Here is a 9723-nt window from a genome sequence, read left to right as displayed (position 1 = left end):
AAAACAAAAAAAAACCGAGGCTGTGAGAAAATTAACCCCCGTAATGGGGACTTTGATGATAAAAATATTAGGAACGACATGTTTGCAATATGAGAAAAACAAATTGAAGCGCCCTCTCATTGAATCTGGAAATGATAGAAAGTAAGCTATCAAATAATTAATGTCATTTGCAAATTTTTTTCTTAATAAAACTGTTTTCTGATAACGTATTCCGTTTGTTGATCGCCTTAAAAAGCAATATTCACTTGTCTCGAATATATTCATCTGATCAAAGGCGTTGAGTGATAAAAGACAATATTGCGACTACGGTCACAAACTACACGTCTGTTACGAACGCGTACTTTCGACAGAAGAGTGCTTTCCCAAATTCCCATTTCGATTTTTCTAGAGGACTTGTACTGCCGTTGTGAAAAAAGATTTGAGACAAAATTCTATGTCTCAACCTTTTGCACAATATTATCAGAAAGGATACTGATTGGATCTTCATTCCCAATATCTTTCGAAATTTGTTTAGTATTTTCGTCGGTCCCTCGTTCATTTGTTGAGAACAATTTAACCGCCAGCAGTAGCTTTGATGAATTGCGCACATGCAAAAGTAGAGTAAGAAATTGAACACTTTAGTCCAAATAATTAATCACAGCGTGATAGGTAGCTTGCTTCTCAACTAAATGTTTCTGTGTCCAGTCGTCATTAACGTTAGTTTCCTTTTGGCTGAGTATTTTCTGTCAGTCCGCACTTAGCTACAAGTTCTTCATGCAACAGTCAACCACAGGAGATTCAGTAAAACGTTTTCGCACAGTGGTGCACAAGGTATAAAATTTTATGAAAGGAAACTTGTTGATTACATCGACCCCAGAGCTCAACTGGTACTAATTTTCCCAACTCCGAAATGATGAAAGGATAAGTCGACTTTGGCAGAATTTGAACCGAGAACATAAAGAAGGATGAAGTGCTGCTAAGCTCTTTGCGGTAATAATTCTGCTACAAGCCGCCTTAGGCAATTCTGTAATAATACATAAATAACTTAAATGAAACAATCATGGGCCTGACTTATTCATATCTGGATAAAACCCAGTGAGATTATACTTGCGTTCTCGTGATCATAAGTCTAGATCAAACTCTTCCAAGATGCCTGACTTTTAGATTAATTTAAAACAAGCTTAAAAACGTAAGTCCCCGAAGTTTTTTTTTTTATTGTTGCTATTATTTTCATTGCGTTTAGTTTATGGTTTGTAAAGATCCTTAATTGCTGGCTGCCAATTGCTAACCAACATTCTCTGCAGAACGCTTATAATTGAAACAATTCATTCAATTTATGATTGTGATGGACTGAATGTTTTTTCAGTGGTGAGTAATGCAATATCGTGGCGCAATCTATGAAACAATTGCGATTCAATTCTTTCTCTGATGTTGACTTTGCCTTTCTTTCATCCTTTAGGGATCGATTAGATAAATACCAGTTGAGCACTAGGGCCGATGTAATAGACTTAACCCCACCCCCGAACTTGCTGGCCTCGTGTCAAAATTTGAAATCATTATAATAATTGTTATTGTTACTGTTGTTATTATTATTATTTTTGTATTTGTGAGCACCTGGTGCTGTAAATTAGATGCTATTTTCAGCGAACCGTACGCACGAACCGCTTTCGATTCCCGGCTGGGAAACTTTTACTTCATATACACCTTAAATGCAATACCCTTGAGAAATTCTATAATCGTCACAATTTCCCCGTTTCTTTTGATCCCTACCAAAAATCCGAAGGTTTCACGCCTCTGATAAAAACAACAGAATTTTGCAATTATTGTTGTTGCTGCTACTTATTAAGAGCTTCACTCGTACTTATCTTCCACTTAAGATTACAGCCCGTGCTTCTTCAGTTTGCGCCACCCCCATCCCCACTACACCCTTCTTCACTTTCTCCTTCTGCCTTCAGTAGTTCTTCCCACCCTCTTTCGTTCTCCTTCATATTAAATCATAATAGTGAGTTTTGGGGTTCGCATAATTCACCCTACTGATAAGATAGCCCTATTTTTTCATTTGAGTTGATGAAGCCCTTTCTTTTTAATTTCTATGTTGTGTGTGTTTTTAAAGGATGCTGGGTATGTTTGTATTTGTATTTCTGTTCGGGGTGGAGAATTTTTAAGGGTATCAACGACGGGTCTGTTTAAAGGATATTATTAAAAACCATCTATGCCTATTCATAAGTGATAATAAAAATTGAGGCCAATAATCATTGCACCCTTCCTTACATTGGTTTGTATGGTAGAATGTTGTGTTTCCTTTTGTACAATCCTCATGTTTTTACAATACGGGGAAAAGGGATTATACTATTTTTATTATTTTCCTAATGCCGTTAACAGAATATTGATATGAAATTTGAAAAAAACTTAAATACTGGATCTGTGAATTCAGAAAATTGCGAAAGAAAACAAAATATTGATTTCAAATATTGGCACAATGCCAGCAGTTTCAACGAAGTGGTTAACTCGATTATATCGACCCAAACGTTCAGCTGATACTTATTTTATTGATCACGAAAGAATGAAAGGTAAAATCGACCTCAGTGGAACTTGAACGAATTGCTATCCTAAATCTTGCACCTTTGGCTTTTCCCGCGTGTGGTAAACGGCGAAAACTCGTAACTTGTAGAAAAATACTAGGTTTCGGAGTTTCTGATGATCTACAACGATTTCGCATTAACAATATCGATAAAAGCGTTCATGACTAAAAGATCCATGGCTTCTGCTGCATTACCCTCAACTTCAAATGTTAAGTATGACCTATATAATTGTACTGCTCACATATTTGGACGGTAATTCTTTCGTATACACAGTCTTCGCATATCTTCCTTTCTCTCATCACCCCTTCTTTGCTCTATCTCCTAATCTCCTCGACAAACAACACACAATTCTTTCATGACAGTAACTCCCACTCTTTTTTTTATTTTGTCTATATTCATATATCTCCTAATATTATTACAATAAACCTAATATTTTATCATATTTATTGAGCCCTCTGCTAATTGCTATGTACAAGAGTAATATTTTTGCATAGAAATACTTGTTTACATGTGTGTATATGTGCGCGTGCGTGCGCGTGTGTGTGCGTGCGTGTGTGTTTGTGTATGTGTGTATGTACGTCCATATATATATATATATATATATATATATATATATATACATACACACACATACACGCATATATGCCCACACATATACATAGGTGTGTATGACTGCATGTGTATATTGACAAATACGTTTATGTCTATGTGCTTGTGTATGCGTGTGTATGTGCTTGTGTATGTGCGTGTATGTGCATGTGTCTGTTTGTATGTGTGTGTATATGCGTATGTGCGTGTGTGTGAGTGTGTGTGGGAGTGTAAATGTGCAGGAAGCTGGGACATTTATAATAGATATAACAACCATTTTTGTTGCCGAAATGTCGGCTGCTGAAAGATTTCAGCTTCTTTACTTTCATCCTACAGATTAAAATATTCATCATCTCGGAAATTGGAATTATCCAAGATTAAGAAATGAAATACTCTGCAGCTGTTTTAATTCTGCATTTCAAAATATCACCTTTTAGAATTTTTGTTTAATTTCTCATTCTTTTACTCGGTTCAAGTAAACCCAAGAAAGCTAAAATAAATCCTCGTACGAACAATTTTATGGTTATAATTAAACTAATAAATAATTTTTAAATAAGGAGCAGACATAAAAAAAAAACACGCGCATAAATAAACGTAAGAGAAATAATACCTCTATTTAATAATATATTATCATATAGATTATAAGTCATAGATATCTCTGTGGCTTAATTGTAAAGCTTTGGTGTCTTATATAGAGGTAACTTTAGTTGCGAGTTCAAGAGTTTACTTATTCTCTTTTGAAGAGGAAACGGCGAAACTTAAATAGGATGATGGAGATTTTAGTGAAGATAATGAAACGAGGTCATTTATGTTTCCAGCCTCACAGGCAAAGTATTCTTACTTAAGCTCTTTGTTCCATTTGGAGCATAGGCCATCGACAACATTTCTCCGCTGTTCTCAAATTTGGGTTCTTTTCAGCTTCGCTCCAGTTGATTCCTTGCTCTTTCCTCGCAGTTTCATTCCAGATTTTGCTGTACAGCGTCATGTTTTCTTGTGGTAAAGCTTTCTTCTCTCAAATCTTGTTTGTTTTGAACTGTCATCGATGATTCTTCAAATCTGATTCTTATTTTATTTTTTAGTCAAGAGCGGAGGCTTTACAAAGAAGTTGTGGCCCATATCAGCATGGCTTCAGTCTTTTGATCTGTCCAGTATGAGAAGCCCTTCCGGGGAGCTTGCACTCCGCTGGCATATCTCTCAGGGTCATTGAGGCTCAGAAGCAACCACACGACAACACAGACTAGACCTTCTGATGTTAAGTAAGCAGTAAGCAATGTTTTTCAACATGGAATTTCCAAAGAATAAATTTAGATAATCTCCTACTTGAATTGCTCACCACTCGAAACAACTACAACAAAAAGAGAGTTGTCGGATTCTGAATAGATTCCAACGTTTCTCTACTTTTTTTTCCGTGACTCCTAATACAAAATGCATGCAAAGAAAAATACTAAGAAAAAAGGCTCTGCGTGGCCAGCGTAGACGTTAGAAATAGCAACTATATCCTATTAAGTAAAAACACTACTGTCTTAGAAGAAAATAGACACAGGAGAATGCAGTTCTGGAAGCATTGTATGGTAATAAGTTTGGATGATCATAGTTCGAACACTCTAATAATAAGCTTGCTTGATCACCTGAGGGTGAAAAATATACATAAATATATAAATTGCCATTCGAAAACAAGCTCCCCTGGAATAAATGTTGAGAATTCCTTGTTATCATAAACATCAATGCAAAGAATGTTGTTCGAAAATTTCCATACAAACACATATACACACCGAAGCACCCATGCAAGCATCGATACAGATAAACAGGGTGTTGGTCTTAAATTTGACTGTTTGCATAAAAGGAAAAGAAAATACAATACCTCGTCGAAAAATAGAAGTATTTTAAAAAGTAAAATACTATCAACTATATTATGGCTGAGCGATAACAGGTTACTCAAAGTAGCTGCCATAAGCTTCTACCACGGCATCAAGACGGTTCCGGAACCTGGTGCATGCGTTCCTCACTGTAACTAAAGGAAGATCTTCGAACACCTCCTTGTCCTTGGCCACCAGCTCAGCCTAGGTGTTGCAGCCAGAGCGGTTGTTAACTTTCTCAACCGCTCATAGACATAATAATCCTTGGGGTTGCAACTGAGAGAATTGGGAGGCCAGAAACTGGTGCTGGTGAAATAGTAGTAATTCTCCAATAACCCCTCCTGATTTTTCGGAAGAAGCATAATCCTATTCCAACAGCAACCCTCTCCAGACAGGGTTTAAGGACAGTTTCTAACAGCTTCACATAGCCGTCTCAATTAAGTATAAGACCCTGTCCCTGCGTTTGTTAGATGAATCCCGGCTCGCAGACGCAGTCAGAACACCATAGGCTCCGCTGTAGCTGCTCATGTCACGTCTTACAGCCTTTGCAGTGTTCACACAGTACTGAGCCGCAGTTATAATGTCGGCGTTTTGATACCCGGCGGGAATCCTTATGATACACTTAACGCTTTTCCAATATTCAGATGTCTTTTAGTCCTCCATGTCAGCTTTTTCTCGACTGCAACATTAATCCTTATGCTCTCCAATGCTGTTGAGTGTTCACCAATACATCAAAGTTGTTCCTAAAATAAAATTTAAAAAGAAGAGAGAAAATAAGTCGTCAAATATTGCCCGAGCACCCTGTACCATAACAAACTCACTCGCACACTTTCTCGCTCTCTCTCTAACAAACACACAAACGCACATTCATGATAACCTACACACGCACAAACACACACACACACGCACAAACACACATGCGCATACGCTAAAACATACTCAGGCTAACACACATACACATAAATGTGCACACAAACAAAAAATACGTGCGCACACGCTCTCACACATTCACGTTAACACACACAAAACACACACACAAACACTCAAACACACATGCACACACGCTAACACACACACATATGCACACGCACACGCACATGCACATTCACTAACACACAGACACACACATACACACACACACACACACGCACACACACACACACACATACACACACACACTCACGCTGGCGCACACACAAAAACACACTAACACACAAATACCAATACACACACGCTAACACATAAACACAAACATGTATAAATGCTAACACACATTCACGCTAACACACACCCACACATGCACACACGCTAACATACATTCACACTAACACACACAATGATACGCATACATACACACACACACACACACGCTAGCACACATTCATGCTAACACACACACACACATACCCATGCACACTCGCTAACACGCATTCACGTTAACACATACACACACACACAAACTAGCATAGACACGCTAACACACACATACACACACGCTAACCCACACACGCACACACTAATACAAACATGCAAGTTGACACATATATACACACATATACACGTTGACACGTATATATATGTATACATGTACACACTGACATTCACAGACTGACATACATAAACATACAAACCAGGACATCTCGCCTGTATTACTATTGAAGTGTCAAAGCTAACTACTAAATCAGTCTTTTTTGTTTTCTCTCGTTTTCTTTTCTTTCATTCAGTTCTTGTTCAATTAATTATTTATAATTTAGATTGGAACGGCTGTTTCGATCATAGTTGCAAGCGAGCACACACTCACACACACACACACACACACACACCCACACACACACACTGAGTTACGCATAAACACATACGCGCGGACATTTATGTAAACACACACACACACACATACACACAAACGCACACACACACACACACACACACACACACACACATATATATATATATATATACACGCATATATATACATATATATATATATATATATATATATATATATATATATATATATATATGTATGTATATATACATATATATATTACAAATAAAAGGGTAAAGGATTATTAATTTATTAATAAATTAATAATTTTTGCCTTTGTGAGTTACAAGTATTGCTATCTGTTGGAGTTTTGGCACTTTAGCTGCTATTTCAGAACTTTGGTATGTGGTGAAGAAACTATTGCTGATCCCTTAATTATGTATATACATATATATATATATATATATATATATATATATATATATATATATATATATATATATATATATATATATATATATATATATATATATACATATATATATATATATATATATATAAACAATATATGAGTATATGCATATATATGTACATGTATGTACATACCTTCATCTACATGTACATATAGATACATATCTGGGTACATGACGTTGCAAAAGAACATGGACAAAATGATAAACAAGGTACAACAAACAAGCGGTCCACATAGAGAACATATATAAACACACACATATATATACACATATACACACATATGTATACGCACACACACATACATGCATATACATACATATACATACCTACATTACATACATGCACATAAATATATAGAGACATATCTACATCATAGCATACATGCGTAAACAATTTAAAAACTGTCCGGTATATATAATATTCAAATGTAAAAATAAGGAAATTGTACATTAATTTGATATAATATTATCAAATACGCGAGTAAACAATTAAAAATAAACCTCGGCGAAGCCTAAGCTTAAATTTGTAAAACAGTCAAAGGCTTTCTTTAAAATGAAGTCGAAATATTCACTAGCGTTGCGATGCAAAATAATTGTACGGTGTGAAGTCAATTTCAAATGCGACGGTAAAAAAAAAACATATTTCGAAAGTCAAAACATTTTACCCATACGGTATTTTGTCGATAGACGTTTTAAACTTTGCGGCGTGCCTGCAGGAATTTAAGAGCTCGCGTGTCTGGTTCAAAGCATTTTTATCCTGGAACAGGATAAATAACTTTTTTCTGAGAGGCAAGGGTTACATTTCATAGGTCTTTTATAAGCTGTATGTCTGTATGCTGACGTGTTTTCTAAAATTTTCCAGGTTACATTGAAAGGACGGGTGTCATTCTCTTTCAATTCCCAGACATGCTTTCCAAGACCAGTCGCTATCCTGTTCTCGGTGTATCGGAAAGAATTTCGGTGGGAATAGAATTGAGTCTTAAATGAATTTTCTGAAGCCCCTGTATATGTTTTATATTCTTGCGAGTCATCTACTTGCACTTTGGCTCTATAAGCAATACCTTTTTCAAGACATTCTCCTTCCAACGGACAGCAAATCTCATCCATGGAACTGCAGTTCCTCAGATTAGATTTGGCAGTGCCGAATTCATTCAAAGTTTAAAATGTCAAGCGACAAAACAGTTTTGCTGATATTTTTGCTGCTTTTTAATAAAGCATATTACTGTACCTCTGGTATTCGAGGACTATTTTTTCAACCTTGTCTCACATTTATGTGCTAATTCTGGTATATATATATATATATATATATATATATATATATATATATATATATATATATATACATAGAGAGAGAGGAAAAGAGAAATAGATAGATACGCATGCATTCATACGTGTATATATAATATATACACTATATATATAATATATGAATACACACACACACACACACACACACACATATATATATATATATATATATATATATATATATATATATATATATATATATATATACACGCATGCATATATATATTGAAAGCAAGAGAGTGTTTTACTCAAACGAAAGGTGGTGTTATGGCTTTATAAATAAACCACCGAAAGATCTGATTTCCAGTTTTAGCGCATTACATCATTCTATCTGCCTGGCCATTTATCTTCCGTCCATTCAACTGCCACCTTCAGCCCTGCTAGTTTGTAAATTCATTCTACGATTATCAAAACATCACACACACACACACACACACACACACACACACACACACGTACGTATACATGCAAACATACCCATATATATATATATATATATATATATATATATATATATACACATAGATACATGCACACTCTCCTGCAATCATCTAACAGTTCCCGCCTCGATCTGATAACCTGTAACACTGCACTGGTAATTCTTCTGCAAGTGGGATGCAACATGGCGTTTGCTAGCGGCAATTTATGACATTCTGACGGTCAGTGCTGGGAGGCCGTATCGGAGATTTATAGCTTGCTATTGATAATGGTTTATATTCGTTTCAGTAGAGAAGGGTATTTTTGTTGCTTCTGTTATAGCTGCTATTTAGTTTTAACTGCCATTTCTTTCTAATTTGTTGTTGTTACTATGTCTGAGGTTCTTGTTCTGCCTGACGAGGTTTGGTGATGCAGCTTTGATGTGTTTCTCCCCACCATCTGTCACTATATACTTTTATTCTTTTACTTGTTTCAGTCATTTGATTGCGGCCATACTGGAGCGCTGCCTTCAAGGGCTATAACCGGGATGGCAAAGACACAACGAAAGTACTCCATACATCCACCCATTTTCTCCGCCAACCATTCATGGGAGGGTCGTGGGGGTAGAAACCTCAGGCACCTCTTCCATAGGGTCCTATCAGAAGCAAACTTCCTTAAAAATTTTTGCTAGATTCCCTAACAAGAGCAAATGAGATTATGAAAAGTAACCAACCGCCTCGTTTTTGGTCTACACC

Source organism: Octopus bimaculoides, chromosome 4 (genome assembly GCF_046866305.1).
Source record: "Octopus bimaculoides isolate indiv1 chromosome 4, ASM4686630v1, whole genome shotgun sequence".
Taxonomy (NCBI): domain Eukaryota; kingdom Metazoa; phylum Mollusca; class Cephalopoda; order Octopoda; family Octopodidae; genus Octopus; species Octopus bimaculoides.
This window is presented reverse-complemented; position numbering follows the sequence as displayed.